This window comes from Globicephala melas, chromosome 19 (assembly GCF_963455315.2).
Source record: "Globicephala melas chromosome 19, mGloMel1.2, whole genome shotgun sequence".
NCBI lineage: Eukaryota > Metazoa > Chordata > Mammalia > Artiodactyla > Delphinidae > Globicephala > Globicephala melas.
Window position 1 is genome coordinate 37,940,532 of NC_083332.1, and position 18,030 is coordinate 37,958,561.

The 18,030-nt window shown below is 37.6% G+C and overlaps 1 long non-coding RNA gene across 1 annotated transcript; it reads left to right on the plus strand.

Moving 5' to 3' along the window:
* The first annotated feature begins 288 nt into the window (after positions 1-288).
* On the plus strand, positions 289-16,737 carry LOC132594064 (uncharacterized). The gene is made up of 3 exons (XR_009560178.1): positions 289-387; positions 13,737-13,776; positions 16,665-16,737. It is a non-coding gene; the product is annotated as an uncharacterized lncRNA (long non-coding RNA).
* Positions 16,738-18,030: the final 1,293 nt, after the last annotated feature.

Below are 18,030 nucleotides of genomic sequence, written 5' to 3' on the forward strand. Positions count from 1 at the left end.
CAGAAAGTCCAATTTATTGATTAAAGTTGAAGAATCCTTAAATGCAGAAATGTCTGTTATCCTCAACAGGTTGATAGGGGGATTTTATTGCTTTACTCCTCCAGCCACAAAATTTACATATTCATTTGTTCAGTGAATATTAATTAAGTACCTGTGCTTTTGCTGCTTTGTATTACAGTAATTAATGAATTTTTTTTAAATCTATGGATATGACTTTCTATTTGGAGTTAACAATTAATCATTATTGCCCTCCTTTGGTTTCCCCACCAGGATTTCAAATTTTCGTCCCTGAAAGAACTCACTGCTCCCTGATATTTTTCCCTTCTCTTCCTTATGCTGTTTCACCCTAAGAAGTGGATCCTTGACAAGTTTCGCTTAGACATCATGGTGAGTATTCTAAAGAGAAAATAATGTGCTGATGAGGAAAATGTTCTCCATTCAACTCTCCAAAGATTTGTCTGAGGACACATTTTGCTGACTTGTCAAATTTAAAATATGCACTAAATCTCTATTATTTTTTCTAATTTTATTAGCTTAAAAGTATTCCAAAATAGATAACTCAGTATTGTCTGTCTTCCTCAGTTTACTGTAAGGTTCTTGCATATTGGTGTCACATCTTATTGAGCTCTTTATCCCTAGGATATGATATCATGCTTGGCATGTATAAGTTCTCAGTAAATGTAGCTGATATAAAGTTATGCAGATTCAAAGATGGAGAAGGAGGTAGGGATTACTCTGACACTTTTTTCCAACTCAACACAGTAAATCGTTTTGTTTTCCATTTTCATGGAAATTTTCTGTTAATTTCATGGGGGAACAGGGGACACAGAAATATTATTTTATTTGCAGATAAGGGTGATGTCTGGTTCTTAAAGCCTAAACTCAAATGTAACTGCCTTTTAAAAAATTTTTATTTTATATTGGACTATAGTTGATTTACAATGTTGTGTTAGTGTCAGGTGTACAGCAAAGTGATTCAATTACATATATATATATATATAGTTATTAAAACTCTTTTCTCACTTTGGTTATTAGAGAATATTGAGCAGAGTTCCCTGTGCTATACAGTAGGTCCTTGTTGGTTATCTATTTTAAATATAGTAGTGTGTATATGTCAATTCCAAACTGCCAATGTATCCCCCCCCCCACCTTTCCCCTTTGGTAACCATGAGATTGTTTTTTAAGTCTGTGAGTCTGTTTCCTAAATAAGTTCATGTGTATCATTTTTTGTGGATTCTACATATAAGCGATATCATATATTTGCACTTCTGTCTGACTTACTTCACTTAGTATGATGATCTCTAGTTGCATCCTTGTTGCTGCAAGTGGCATTATTTCATTCTTTTTTATGGCTGAGTATATTCCATTGTATACATGTACCACATCTTCCTTATCCATCTGTTAGATGGATATTTAGGTTGCTTCCATGTCCTGGCTATTGCAAACAGTGTTGCAATGAACACTGGGGTGCATGTATCCTTTTGAACCATGTTTTTCTCCAGAAACATGCCCAGGAGTGGGATTGCTGAATCATATGGTAGCTCTATTTTCAGGATTTTAAGGAAAATCCATACTGTTCTCCATAGTGACTGTACCAATTTACATTTCAGCAACAGTGTAGGAGGGTCCCTTTTCTCCACACTCTCTAGAGCACTTACTGTTTGTAGACTTTTTGATGATGGCCATTCTGACTGGTATGAGGTGATATCTCATTGTAGTTTTGATTTGCATTTCTTTAATAATTAGCGATGTTGAACACCTTTTCATGTGCCTATTGGCCATCTGTATGTCTTCTTCAGAGAAATGCCTATTTAGGTCTTCTGCCCATTTTTTTTTTTTTTTTTAGTGAGCTTCATGAGCTCATTGTAAATTTTGGAGATTACTTTTTGGTCATATCATTTGCAAATTTTTCCCCCATTCTATGTGCTGTCTCTTCATTTTGTTTATGGTTTCCTTTGCTGTGCAAAAGCTTTTGAGTTTCATTCGGTCCCATTAGTTTATTTTTGTTTTTATTTCCATTACTCTAGGAAATGGATCAAAAAAGATATTGCTGCGATTTATGTCAAAGAGTGTGTTCTGCCTATGTTTTTTCTAGGAGTTTCATAGTTAAAAGACTTACGTTTAGACCTTTAACCTTTTTTTTTTTTTGCGGTACGCGGGCCTCACTGTTGTGGCCTCTCCCATTGCAGAGCACAGGCTCCGGACGTGCAGGCCCAGCAGCCATGGCTCATGGGCCCAGCCGCTCCGCGGCATGTGGGATCTTCCCGGACCGGGGCACGAACCCGTGTCCGCTGCATAGGCAGGCGGTCTCCCAACCACTGCGCCACCAGGGAAGCCCTAGATCTTTAACCATTTTGAGTTTATTTTTGTATATGGTGTGAGAAAATGTTCTAATTTCCTTCTTTTACATATACCTCTCCAGTTTTCCCAGCACCACTTATTGAAAAGACTGTCTTTTCTCTATTGTGTATTCTTGCATCCTTTATTGTAGACTAATTGACTGTAAGTGTGTAGGTTTATCTCAGGACTCTCTATTCTGTTCTATTGCTCTGTGTGTCTGTTTTTCTTCCCATTTCATACTGTTTTGATAACTGTAGCATTGTAGAATAGTCTGAAGCAAGGGAGCATAATACCTCCAGCTCTGTTCCTCTTTCGCAAAATGCTTTGGCTATTCGGGGTCTTTTGTGTCTCCATACAAACTGTAAAATTTTTGTTCTATTTCTGTGAAAAATGCCATTGGTAATTTGATAGGGATTTCATTGAATATGTAGATTGCCTTGGATAGTACAGTCGCTTTTGCAACGTTGATTCTTCCAATCCAAGAACATGGTGCATCTTTCCATCTGCTTCTGTCATCATCTATTTCTTTCATCAGCATCTTAGAGTTTACAGACTACAGGTCTTTTAGCCTCCTTAGGTAGGTTTATTCCTAGGTATTTTATTCTTTCTGATGCTTTGGATTGTTTCTTTAATTTCTCTTTCTGATCTTTCATTGTATAGAAATGTATAGAAATGCAACAGATTTTTTTGTATTAATTTTTCATCCTGCAACTCTACCAAATTAGTTGATGAGCTCTAGTAGTTTTCTTGTAGTGTCATTAGGATTTTCTATATATAGTATCATGTCATCTGCAAACAGTGACAGCTTTACTTCTTTTCCAATTTGGATTCCTTTTATTTCTTTTTCTTCTCTGATTGCCATAGCTAGGAATTTCAAAACTATGTTAAATAATAGTGCTGAGAGTAGACAACCTTGTCTTGTTCCTGATCTTAGAAGAAATGCTTTCAGATTTTCAACGTGAATATGATGTTGGCTGTAGGTTTGTCATATATGGCCTTTATTGTGTTGAGGTATGTTCCCTCTATGCCCACTTTCTAGAGAATATTCATCATAAATGGGTGTTGAATTTTTGTCAAAAGCTTTTTATACATCTATTGAGAAGATCATATGGTATTTATTCTTCAATTTCTTAACATGGTGTATCACATTGATTGATTTGGGGATACTGAAAAATCCTTTCATCCCGGGAAAAATGCCATTTGATCATGGAGCATGATTCTTTTTTTTTTTTTACATCTTTATTGGGGTATAATTGCATTACAATGGAGTGTTAGTTTCTGCTTTATAACAAAGTGAATCAGTTATACATATACATATGTCCACATCTCTCTTTCCTCTTGCATCTCCCTCCCTCCCACCCCCCCATCCCACCCCTCTAGGTGGTCACAAAGCACCAAGCTGATCTCCCTGTGGTATAAGGCTTCTTCTCGCTAGCTATCTATTTTACATTCAGTAGTGTATAAATGTCCATGCCTCTCACTTTATCCCAGCTTACCCTTCCCCCTCCCCAGAACAAGTCCATTTTCTAGTAGGTCTATGTCTTTATTCCCATCTTACCCCTAGGTTCTTCATGACCTTTTTTTTTTTTAGATTCCATATATATGTGTTAGCACACTGTATTTCTTTTTCTCTTTCTGACTTACTTCACTCTGTATGATAGACTCTAGGTCCATCCACCTCACTACAAATAACTCAATTTCATTTCCATTTATGGCTAATATTCCATTGTATATATGTGCCACATCTTCTTTATCTATTCATCTGTTGATGGGCATTTAGATTGCTTCCATGTCCTGGCTATGGTAAATAGAGCTGCAATGAACATTTTGGTACATGACTCTTTTTGAATTATACTTTTCTCAGGGTATATGCCCAGTAGTGGGATTGCTGGGTCAGATGGTAGTTCTATTTGTAGTTTTTTAAGGAACCTCCATACTGTTCTCCATAGTGGCTGTATCAATTTACATTCCCACCAACAGTGCAAGAGGGTTCCCTTTTCTCCACACCCTCTCCAGCATTTATTGTTTGTAGGTTTTTTGATGATGGCCATTCTGACCGGTGTGAGATGATCTCTCATTGTAGTTTTGATTTGCATTTCTCTAATGATTAATGATGTTGAGCATTCTTTCATGTGTTTGTTGGCAATCTGTATATCTTCTTGGGAGAAATGGCTATTTAGGTCTTCTGCCCATTTTTGGATTGGGTTGTTTGTTTTTTTGATATTCAGCTCTATGAGCTGCCTGTATATTTTGGAGATTAATCCTTTGTCAGTTGCTTCATTTGCAAATATTTTCTCCCATCTGAGGGTTGTCTTTTCATCTTGTTTATGGTTCCCTTTACTGTGCAAAAGCTTTGAAGTTTCATTAGGTCCCATTTGTTTATTTTTGTTTTTGTTTCCATTTCTCTAGGAGGTGGGTCAAAAAGGAACTTGCTGTGATTTATGTCATAGAGTGTTCTGCCTGTGTTTTCCTCTAAGAGTTCGATAGTGTCTGGCCTTACATTTAGGTCTTTAATCCATTTTGAGTTTATTTCTGTATATGTTAGCGAGTGTTTTAATTTCATTCTTTTAAATGTGGCTGTCCAGTTTTCCCAGCAACACTTATTGAAGAGACTGCCTTTTCTCCACTGTATCTTCTTGCCTCCTTTATCAAAGATAAGGTGACCATATTGCGTGGCTTTATCTCCGGGCTTTCTATCCTGTTCCATTGATCTATATTTCTGTTTTTGTGCCACTACCATACTGTCTTGATTACTGTAGTTTTGTAGTACAGTCTGAAGTCAGGGAGCCTGATTCCTCCAGCTCCACTTTTCTTTCTCAAGATTGCTTTGGCTATTCGGGGTCTTTTGTGTTTCCATACAGATGGTGCAATTTTTTGTTCTAGTTCTGTGGAAAATGCCAGTGCTAATTTGATAGGGATTGCATTGAATCTGTAGATTGCATTGGATAGTAGAGTCATTTTCACAATGTTCATTCTTCCAATTCAAGAACATGGTATATCTCTCCATCTATTTGTATCATCTTTAATTTCTTTCATCAGTGTCTTATAGTTTTCTGCAAACAGGTCTTTTGTCTCCTTAGGTAGGTTTATTCCTAGATATTTTATTATTTTTGTTGCAGTGGTAAATGGGAGTGTTTTCTTAATTTCACTTTCAGATTTTTCATCATTAGTGTATAGGAATGCAAGATATTTCTGTGCATTAATTCCGTATCCTGAAACTTTACCAAATTCATTGATTAGTTCTAGTAGTTTTCTGGTAGCATCTTTAGGATTCTCTATGAATAGAATCATGTCATCTGCAAAGGGCGACAGCTTTACTTCTTCTTTTCTAATTTGGATTCTTTTTATTTCTTTTTCTTCTCTGATTTCTGTGACTAAAACTTCCAAAACTATGTTGAATAATAGGGGTGAGAGTGGACAACCTTGTCTTGTTCCTGATCTTAGTGAAAATGTTTTCAGTTTTTCACCATTGAGGACGATGTTGGCTGTGGGTTTGTCATGTATGGCCTTTATTATGTTGAGGTAAGTTCCCTCTAGGTCCAGTTACTTGTGGGTTTCTATCATAACTGGGTGTTGAATTTTGTCGAAAGCTTTCTCTGCCTCTATTGAGATGATAATATGGTTTTTCTCCTTCAATTTGTTAATATGCTGTACCAAATTGATTGATTTGTGTATATTGAAAAATCCTTACATTCCTGGGATAAACCCACTTGCTTTTAATGTGCTTTTGGATTCTGTTTGCTAGTATTTTGTTGAGAATATTTGCATCTATGTTCATCAGTGATATTGGCCTGTACTTTTCTTTCTTTGTGACATCTTTGTCTGGTTTTGGTATCAGGGTTATGGTGGCCTTGTAGAATGAGTTTGGGACTGTTCCTCCCTCTGCTATATTTTCGAACACTTTGAGAAGGATAGGTATTAGCTCTTCTCTAAATGTTTGATAGAATTTGCCTGTGAAGCCATCTGCTCCTGGGCTTTTGTTTGTTGGAAGATCTTTAATCACAGTGTCAATTTCAGTGCTTGTGATTGGTCTGTTCATATTTTCTCTTTCTTCCTGGTTCTGTCTCCGAAGGTTGTGCATTTCTAAGAATTTGTCCATTTCTTCCAGGTTGTGCATTTTGTTGGCATAGAGTTGCTTTTAGTAATCTCTCATGATCCTTTGTATTTCTTCAGTGTCAATTGTTACTTCTAATTCTGTGATTTGAGTTTATCCCTTTTTTTCTTGATGAGTCTGGCTAATGGTTTATCAATTTTGTTTATCTTCTCAAAGAACCAGCTTTTAGTTTTATTGATCTTTGCTATTGTTGCCTTCATTCCTTTTTCATTTATTTCTGATCTGATCTTTATGATTTCCTTCCTTCTGCTAACTTTGGGATTTTTTTGTTGTTCTTTCTCTGATTGCTTTAGGTGTAATGTTAGGTTGTTTATTTGAGATGTTTCTTGTTTCTTAACATAGCATTGTATTGATATAAACTTCCCTCGCAGAACTGCTTTTGCTACATCCCATAGGTTGTGCATCGTCGTGTTTTCATTGTCATTTGTTTCTAGGAATTTTTTGATTTCCTCTTTGATGTCTTCAGTGATCTTTTGTTTATTAAGTAGTGTATTGTTTAGCCTCCATGTGTTTTTACGTTTTACAGATTTTTTCTTGTAATTGATATCTAGTCTCATAATGTTGTGGTCGGAAAAGATACTTGATACGATATCAGTTTTCTTAAATTTACCAAGGCTTGATTTGTGACCCAAGATGTGATCTCTCCCAGAGAATGTTCCATGAGCACTTGAGAAGAATGTGTATTCTGTTGTTTTTGGATGGAATGTCCTATAAATATCAATTAAGTCCATTTTGTTTAATGTATCATTTAAAGCTTGTGTTTCCTTATTTATGTTCATTTTGGATTATCTGTCCATTGGTGAAAGTGGGGTGTTAAAGTCCCCTACTATGATTGTGCTACTGTCGATTTCCCCTTTTATGGCTGTTAGTATTTGCCTTATGTATTGAGGTGCTCCTATGTTGAGTGCATAAATATTTACAATTGTTATATCTTCTCCTTGGACTGATCCCTTGATCATTATGTAGTGTCCTTCTTTGTCTCTGGTAATAGTCTTTGTTTTAAAGTCTATTTTGTCTGATATGAGAATTGCTACTCCAGCTTTCTTTTGATTTCTATTTGCATGGAATATTTTTTTCCATCCCCTCACTTTCAATTTTTTTGTGTCCCTAGGACTGAAGTGGGTCTCTTGTAGACAGCATATATACAGGTCTTGTTTATGTATCCATTCATCCAGTCTTTGTTTTTGGTTGGAGCATTTAATCCATTTACATTTAAGGTAATTATCGATATGTATGTTCCTATTCCCGTTTTCTTAATTGTTTTGGGTTTGTTATTGTAGGTCTTTTCCTTCTCTTGTGTTTCCTGCCTAGAGAAGTTCCTTTAGCATTTGTTGTAAAGCTGGTTTGGTGGTGAATTCTCTCAGCTTTTTCTTGTCTGTAAAGGTTTTAATTTCTCCATCAGATCAGAATGAGATCCTTGCTGGGTACAGTAATCTTGGTTGTAGGGTTTTCTCCTTCATCACTGTAAATATGTCCTGCCAGTCCCTTCTGGCTTGCAGAGTTTCTGCTGAAAGATCAGCTGTTAACCTTATGGGGATTCCCTTGTTTGTTATTTGTTGTTTTTCCCTTCCTGCTTTTAATACGTTTTCTTTGTATTTATTTTTTGACAGTTTGATTAATATGTGTCTTGGCGTGTTTCTCCTTGAATTTATCCTGTGTGGGACTCTCTGTGCTTCCTGCACTGATTAACTATTTCCTTTCCCATATTAAGGAAGTTTTCACCTATAATCTCTTCAAATATTTTCTCAGTCCCTTTCTTTTTCTCTTCTTCTTCTGGGACCCCTATAATTCGAATGTTGGTGTGTTTAATATTGTCCCAGCAGTCTGTGAGACTGTCCTCAATTCTTTTCATTCTTTTTTCTTTATTCTGCTCTGCAGTAGTTATTTCCACTATTTTATCTTCCAGGTCACTTATCCATTCTTCTACCTCAGTTATTCTGCTATTGATACCTTCTAGAGAATTTTTAATTTCATTTATTTTGTTGTTCATTACTGTTTGTTTGCTCTTTAGTTCTTCTAGGTCCTTGTTAAACATTTGTTGTATTTTCTCCATTCTATTTCCAAGATTTTGGATCATCTTTACTATCATTATTCTGAATTCTTTTTCAGGTAGACTGCCTATTTCCTCTTCATTTGTTACATCTGGTGGGTTTTTGCCTTGCTCCTTCATCTGCTGTGAGTTTCTCTGTCTTCTCCTTTTGCTTAACTTACTGTGTTTGGGGTCTCCTTTTTGCAGGTGGCAGCTTCGTAGTTTCCCTTGTTTTTTTTGTCTGTCCCCAGTTCCTAAGTTTGGTTCAGTGGGTTGTGTAGGCTTCCTGGTGAAGCAGACTAGTGCCTGTGTTGTGGTGGATAAAGCTGGATCTTGTCTTTCAGGTGGGGAGGTCCACGTCTGGTTGTGTGTTTCAGGGTGTCTGTGGCCTTTTTATGATTTTAGGCAGCCCCTCTGCTAATGGATGGGGTTGTGTTCCTGTCTTGCTAGTTGTTGGCATGTGGTGTCCAGCACTGGAGCTTGCTGATCGTTCAGTGGAGCTGGGTCTTGGCATTGAGATGCAGATCTCTAGGAAATTTTCCCTGTTTGATATTACATGGAGATGGGAGGTCTCTTGTGCACCAGTGTCCTGAACTTGGCTCTCCCACCTCAGAGGCACATCCCTGAGGCCTGGCTGGAGGACCAAGAGCCTGTCATTCGCACTGCTCAGAATAAAGTGGAGGAAAAAAAGAAAGAAACAATATTAAATTTAATCAAATTAAATTAAAATGTTATTAAAATAATTATTAAAAAGTTTTTTAAATTAAAAAAGAAAGAAAGAAGAGAGCAACCAAACCAAAAAACAAATCCACCAATGATAACAAGTGCTAAAAACTATCCAAAAAAAAAAAAAAAGACACAGAACCCTAGGGCAAATGGTAAAAGCAAAGCTATACAGACAAAATCACACACAGAAGCATACACATACACACTCACAAAAAGAGAAAAAGGGAAATAATATATATATATATCATTGCTCCCAAAAGTTCACCTCCTCAATTTGGGATGATCTGTTGTCTATTCAGGTATTCCACAGATGCAGGGTTCATCAAGTTGATTGTGGAGATTTAATCCACTGCTCCTGAGGCTGCTGGGAGAGATTTCCCTTTCTCTTCTTTGTTCGCACAGCTCCTGGGGTTCAGCTTTGGATTTGGACCTGCCTCTGCGTGTAGGTCGCCGGAGGGCGTCTGTTCTCTCAGACAGGACGGGGTTAAAGGAGCAGCTGATTCAGGGGCTCTGGTTCACTCAGGCCGGAAGGAGGGACGGGTATGGAATGTGCAGTGAGCCTGAGGCAGCAGAGGCCGGCGTAATGTTGCATCAGCCTGAGGGGTGCCGTGTGTTCTCCAGGAGAAGTTGTCCCTGGATCACAGGACCCTGGCAGTGCCTGGCTGCACAGGCTCCTGGGAGGGGAGTTATGGAGAGTGACCTATGCTTACACACAGGCTTCTTGGTGGCGGCAGCAGCAGCCTTAGCGTCTCATGCCCGTCTCTGGGGTCCGCACTGATTGCCTGAGCCACGCCCGTCTCTGGAGCTCCTTTAAGCGGTGCTCTTAATCCCCTTTCCTCATGTACCAGGAGACAGAGAGGCAAGAAAAAGTCTCTTGCCTCTTCGGCAGCTCCAGACTTTTTCCCGGACTCCCTCCCGGCTAGCCGTGGCGCAATAGCCCCTTCAGGCTGTGTTCATGCCGCCAACCACAGTCCTCTCCCTGGGATCCAACCGAAGCCCGAGGCGCAGCTCGCAGCCCCGCCTGCCCCGGTGGGTGAGCAGACAAGCCTCTCGGGCTGGTGAGTGCCGGTCGGCCCTGATCCTCTGTGCAGGAATCTCTCCGCTTTGCCCCCCGCACCCCTATTCCTGCACTCTCTTCCGTGTCTCTGAAGCTTCCCCCCTCCGCCACCCACAGTCTCCACCCATGAAGGGGCTTCCTAGTGTGTGGAAACCTCTCCTCCTTCACAGCTCCCTCCCACTGGTGCAGGTCCCATCCCTATTCTTTTGTCTCTTTTTTCTTGTGCCCTACCCATGTACATGGGGAGTTTCTTGCCTTTTGGGAGGTCTGAGTTCTGCCAGCGTTCAGTAGGTGTTCTGTACCAGTTGTTCCACATGTAGATATATTTCTGATGTATTTGTAGGCAGGAAGGTGATCTCCACGTCTTACTCTTCCGCCATCTTGAAGCTCCTCAGAGCATGATTCTTTTAATGTACTGTTGAATTTGGATTGCCCATATTTTGTTGAGAATTTTTGTGTTTATGTTCATCAGTGATATTGGCCTGTAATTTTTTTGTGTGTGGCATCTTTATCTTGTTTTGGTATCAGGGTGATGGTGTCCTCATAGAGTGAGTTTGGGAGTGTTCCTTCCTCTACAATGTTTTGGAATTGTTTCAAAAGGATAGGTGTTAACTCTTCTCTAAATGTTTAATAGAATTCACCTGTGAAGCCATCTGGTCCTGGACTTCTGTTTATGGGAGTTTTTCAATCACAGTTTCAATTTCAGTACTTGTGATCTGTTCATATTTTCTATTTCTTCCTGGTTCCGTTTTGGGAGATTGTATCTTTCTGAGAATTTTTCCATTTCTTCTAGGTTGTCCATTTTATTGGCATATAGCTGCTTATAGTAGGCTCTTATGATCCTTTGTATTTCTGTGGTGTCCATTGTAACTTCTTTTTCATTCCTAATTTTATTGATTTGAGCCCTCTTCCTGTTTTTCCTTGGTGACTCTGGCTAAAGGTACATCAATTTTATCTTTTCAAAGAACCAGCTTTTAGTTTCCTTGATCATTTCTATTGTTTTCTTCATCTCTATTTCATTCATTTCCACTCTGAACTTTATGATTTCTTTCCTTCTAATTTTGGGTTTTGCTTGTTCATCTTTCTCTGGTTGCTTTAGGTGTAAAGTTAGATTGTTTATTTGGGATTTTTCTTGTTTCCTGAGATGAGATAGTATTGCTATAAACTTCCATCTTAGAACTTTTTTTCCTTTGTCCCACAGGTTTTGGATCATCATGCTTTCATTTTCATTTGTCTCTAGGTATTTTTTTGATTTCCTCTTTGATCTCCTCAGTGATCTCTTGGTTGTTTAGTAGCATATTGTTTATCCTCCAGATGTACGTGTTTTTGCAGTATTTTTCTTGTAGTTGATTTCTAATCTTATAGTGTTGTGGTCAGAAAAGATGCTTGCTATGATTTCAATTTTCTTAAATTTACCAAGGGTCACTTTGTGGCCCAGCATGTGATCAATCCCAGGGAAAGTTCTGTGTGCACTTGAGAAGAATGACGTGTATTCTTCTATTTTTGGATGGAATGCTCTATAAATATCAATTAAGTCCATCTGGTCTAATGTGCCATTTAAGGCTTGTGTTTCCTTATTAATTTTCTCTCTGGATGATCTGTCCATTGATGAAAGTTGGGTATTAAAGCCGCTTATTATTTCTCCCTTTATGGCTGTTAGTATTTGCCTTATATATTGAGGTGCTCCTATGTTGGGTACTTATATATTTACAATTGTTATATCTTCTTCTTGGACTGATCCTTTTATCATTATGTAGTGTCCTTCTTTGTCTCTTGTAATAGTCTTTGTTTTAAAGTCTATTTTCTCTGATATGAGAATTGCTACTCCAGCTTTCTTTTGATTTCCATTTGCATGGAATACCTTTTTCCATCCCCTCACTTTCAGTCTGTATGAGTGAGTCCCTAGATCTGAAGTGGGTCTCTTGTAGACATCATATATACGGGTCTTGTTTATCCGTTCAGCCAGTCTGTGTCTTTTGGTTGGAGCATTTAATCCATTTACATTTAAGGTAATTATCAAGATGTATGTTCTTATTGCCATTTTGTTAATGGTTTTGGACTTGTTTTTGTAGGTCTTCCCTTTTTTTAAAAATATACAATACAGTATTATTAACTATAATCAGTATTGCTGTATACTACATCATCTCCATGACTTGTTTGGTTTTCCCTTCTTTCGTGATTTGATGACTAACTTTACTGTTGTGTTTGGATTCCTTATTCTTTGTGTGTGTGTCTACTGTAAACTTTCAGTTTATAGTTACCATGAGGTTTTGATATAGCAGTCTCAAATTATTCAAATGCATTGAATAAACCACAATTACTCAAATACAAACCCACTTTCTTATACCATTTTTGAGTTTTCCTTTGTCAGATATTGATCGGATCAATCAACTCCTTTCATATATTTATTATACTCTAATATACAAGCAGGCTTAGTCATCTGATGGCCAGTCCTCTGGTCTTCCTTTCCTGTAGATGCTATGGAGGCATCATGAATAGTTGTCACCATTCAGACTAGCTTCTTGTCTTTCCATATAAGAAGAATCACTTCTCCCTTCCATAAGAATGTCATTTCTCCCCTCTGTAGATTTTCAGATTTCTCCTTTAATAGGTTTGGTATACCATGATTTTCTCTTATAGTCCCACACACTCTGGTTTTATTTTCCAACAATATTTCAGATGTGGTCACACCGTTGTAACAATTGTCTTTGTAAATATGGTGCCATGAACCAAGATTAGGACCAATAATATTGTTTCTTGCAGTTTCTTTCCTTCACCCATGTAAATTTCAAGGTTGCATAGATCCAGTTTCACTTTTGCTAACTGTCCTGACCAAAATTCCATATTTTGTAAGTTTTCCAGGATTATAGGTTTTGAATCTGAGTTGTCCTCTCCACTTTATCATTACCTCCTCAACTGATGATAGCTCTTACTTGGGTATATAGAGAAATTGAAATTTTGTAGAAAATAATCCAAAAGAGGTTTAACTTTTGAAATTCTATCTGCAGGAAGTGGAGTTTCCAAGTTATCATTAAAGTGAAGAAATGTCATTATTTATTTGATGCTTCTTCTTGTCATAATCTTTGGAAAGATGATAGGTGTTTAAAGTAAGGGATCAGTCAACCAATATTCTTTCCAGTGTGACTTTCTTATTTGTCCCATCAAAATTATTAATCCAAGAAACTTCTTCATGTCACTATTGGTTATATCAGTCCATTTTAAAGCCTTATCATTCTTTCTTTTACAATAATATTCATTGTAACACCCTGTCATTGAAAGTGACATCATGAGGATGTCCATGAGAAACCATCCTCTTCTTTTTGTTTTGCAAGCCCTAACCATCCTCTTGTTTTTCTTTGCTTTGCAAGCCCTAATTTAGTAGAAACAGTTTTTAATAATGAATTATACTAACTAAATTCTAGTTCTGTGTGCTCTTTGCTTTAATAAGTTTATTTTTCATTTGTCTACAGGAGATGGTACTCTACAAGCATCCCACACAGGGCCTTTACGGTAAGAACATTTACATTTTAAACATTATTAAGCACCTGCTAATGGCTAGATATGAGGAAGCAAGTTGTTAGATTGCAGAAATAAATAAAATATGGTCTCTGGCCTCAAGCTCACAGTCCAGTTTTACAATGCCTGTGAAAGTTGATTTAATATTTATAAGATGCTATGGAAAGTAAAGTATTATTATTTTCCATTATTTAGCTACTGTAATGATTCCTGTATATAAAGGTCAGATTTCCAATTACACACAATATTGGAAAGGCATAAAATCAGAAGATAAAAGACCAAGTTGAGAAAAGCTGAACGTTCTAAGAGCACTCATCTCTCTCAGGAAGTGGTATTAGATAGGGGACAAAAAGGCAAGGGACTTTCTCATTGACTGAAAGCAGTAATACAAATTAATATCTGACCAGTGCTTTAAAGTTTATGAAGTGCAGTCACAATATTTAGACCCACTTTGAAGGGATGACATCTAAACTCTGGTATTGTGGAAAGTAAGAAAAGGTAGAGAAAGAAGAAGAAAATAAATTTGACCGAAGACAACTCAGTATAGAGAAGAGGTCAGGCCACCAACAAGTAAGAAATGAAAAGCAGATGCCAAATAAAGGCATCTTTGTTTTTTTCATAAGACAAACAGAATAAGAAAATAAAATAAATCTCCACCAGGTAAGACCAGTGTTCTCCCTTTATCAACCACCAATTACATCCTTGAGACAAGTCTGAATAATTGAGAATGTGAACATTAGTGAGATTGTGGTTACCACAACCATTGTAATATATCTGAATGTGCATCTCTTCATAAGAAAAACAGATTATTTATGTTTCTTCATATTTACTCTATGCCAAAAAGTGTTTTATGACTTTTAAATATAATAGCTCCTTTAATTCTTACAACCTTATGAATTATGACCTTTATCATCTGTATCTTACAAATGATGATACTGGGTCACTAACAGGTTAAGTAACCTACTAAAACTTAAATGACTATTAAATGATATTAATTGTACTTCATTATAGATCATATGTGTACAATTTTTTTAAAAAATTCATTTATCTTGCTTTTAAAGAAAATGAACAGCTATTACCTTGCTTTTAAGGAAAATAAACAGCTATTTTCAAGTTTTAAGTTTCACTTATTGGACTACTCAGTGGTCTAGTATATTTTTTTTTAAACCACTGGGTACGCAGTAATTATTTGATGAAAAATAAATGGCTTTTTCTGTACTGAGATTTCAGAAAGACCTAAGATGTGAGCTCTGCATTTTTATGAGCTTCTAAAAGTTTCTGCCTTTTCCCACTGATGCCCCAAATTAAATATATCCAGTCAATCTGATTGAAATTCCCTTCTTCAAATTGAAATATTGTTTTTTAACTACTAACTCTGAAGAGGATGCCAACATTTTCAAGTCTTCTACCTGGAAATTCAATGCTATTTTGGGATCTCTTGCCTATTTATTACTACCTCTACTATTCCTTCTGCAATACTGGCCTCAGGAAGTAGACACCCTGACCTTAATCCCCTATTTCTGAGGCCAACTGGTGATGTAACAGGACCTGATACATGTGCAGGGGTCAGCAAGCATTTTCTGCAAAGAGCCAGTTGGTTTTAGGCTTTGCGTTATGGTGTCTTTGTCAGCCCTGCGACTTGGCCTTTGCATTGAATGTAGCTGTGGACAATACATAAACAAATGCCATGAGTATAATATTACAATAAAATTTTATTTACGGAAGCTGGCTGCCTGCAGATGTGGTCTGTGGGTTGTAATTTTCTGACCCCCTGAATGCAACTGCAACAGAGAGAGCTCACCTGCACCTACAATAATAGTAATTGAATTTGGGTTCTATGTCTTTTATCTTTTTTTGGGTAGGCGTCTGAGATATCTGAAAACGCACTCATGCACTGACCTGGAGGTTAGTGAGATGTGGACGACTATGCTTTGGGGAAACCTATAAAGACTGGACAGATTTCAGGAGCAGAACTTGGGATGATGACATTCACTTCCTCTTTTGCTCAGTTTATTACTTCTTTAAGACTCTGAAGGTTGTGTAACTTTACGTAATTGGTGGATTTCTCCATATAGTTCAGCTTATTGGCCTTTAGGCACTAGCTAAAATTGCTTTAAAAGTGTAAATCTAAGAGTCTAGGAAAAGTGAGGATTCAGTTCATTGTATCTGCAGGAGCAAATAAAGGGAAAAATGGTGTCATGTAAAGATGCTGAGATGCTGATACTTGGTGTCAGACAATGATATATTACCGTATTCTGGATCAGTTAATTTCTCTGATCATCTTTCAACTATATTCTCAGGCTCTAGAGAAAATGGAGGTATACATGTGGTACATACTGGGTTAAATGGTCCTTACTCTTATTTCTTATAATCTGCCTTTATCAAGATTGACGAGGAGGCATTCCCGTTGCTTCAGCAAATCATGGAATGCCAAATCTGTGTTCACTCCCCCAAGTCCTCTTGTGATATGCTAGGCTATAATCATCTACCCCCTGGGCTATCATCATGTTGGTTAAAGATCTAATCCTCTTGTGACTAATCTCAGACTTCAGGCACCGTCAAGATATTTTGCCATCTAATTTGAGAATGCAGAGAAATTGTTCTGGGAAGAAAAGGCACAACAACTTAGGGTGCTATGAAATCACTATTCCTTTTGAGTTATTTTGCTTCAGAAACTAAGATCAGTCTATCACTCCATCATTAAGAAGAAACATGTTTTTCAAAGCATCAAACATAATATTAAGCCCTAGTTATAAAGTGTTGAATAGAAGAGACATTACTATACTGTCTTAAAACTCGAGGGCCAGTGAGGAAGAAAAAAATATCTTACCTTGCTATGAACATATCTGAACCACGCCCACTGCCTTGTTTGTTTATTGCAGTGGATGATACCGCATGTCAGGAGGCTTCCCTGAGGAATGATGTTTAATCCAAGACCTGAAAGAGGAGTGGGGATCACCAGACAACGAAAAGGCAAGAACATTCTAATCAAATTCAATAGCACAGGTCAAGTTCTTGAGATGTGAGAGACAGAGACAGGGATGTAGAGATACAGAAGGAAGAGGAGAGGATGGGAGGGAACAGGAGAGGTGTTACAAGAAATGAGAGGTACAGTGAGACTGGAGGAGAAAGTCACATGGATGTTCTCAAAGATGAAAAGATGAGGCTACAGAGATGGGCAGGTGGAGATCATCCAAGGTCTCGTAGCCACTTATTATAGAGGCTAAAAAAGGTGCCACTGAAGAGTCTGAGCAGGAGAATGACAAACAGAATTGCATTTTGAAGTAATTATTGTGACTGGTATTTAGATAAAGGTGTGGACGAATAAAGACTGAAAGGAAGAAAAACAGCTTAAGGGCTCCATAGTATTTCTGGTAAAAATAGGTGAAGTGTTAAGAGAAGCAGATATATACGTTTCAGGGTTTTAGCTATAGGTCGTTGCTGGCAAAGCTGGACACTGATAACATTTTCACTCCCCTACTGGGGCATTTCTCATCCATGGAAGGTTTCTCCTTTCCTCCTCCCTTCTAGGGTTAGGGTAACAAGAGGGCAACGTCAGAATTTGGGGGATGAAAGATTTTGATGTTACTCTCACATCACCTCCCAATAAAGAATACCGTATATAACAGGACACACTAAGATGAAAATGCATTCACTAGTAAATGGTATGGAAATAAAATAGTTTTTCAAGCTTGAGTACACAATGGATCACCTGGGCACCTAAAAGACCTGATGCCTGGGACCTACTCTCAGAGATTCTGATTTAGTTGCTTTGAGGACACAGCCTGGAGGACAGGTTTTTTTTCTTTTTTCCCCCCTCCAAATCCAGGGTGATTCTTATGTTCATCCAAAGATCTAGAATTCCTAGAGTGAAGGACAGGTGGAGAACCACTGCTCTGTCATCACACTTCTTTCTTCTTTCCTATTTTTTCATGCCCAGTTCCCCTACCCAGCAAGGCTGTGGCCAATTTCTATTCTAAACCAACTTCAAAATGATCTCTTTTTGGCTTTTTCTCCATGTTAAGGCTTGAGTTCTTCCAGCTATATTAGCATTTTTAAATTCCGGTATAAACATAAAGTTTTTACCTTAAGTCATTTTTAAACTGCATAATTCAGTGGCCTTTAGTACATTCACAATGCTGTGCATCCATCATCAGTATTGTTGTTAGAGGGCCTTTTGGAGCAAGGCAACAGAAGACAGATTTTGGGAAGAGTAGACCCACCTTAACATTAAGTCTATGAGCATGT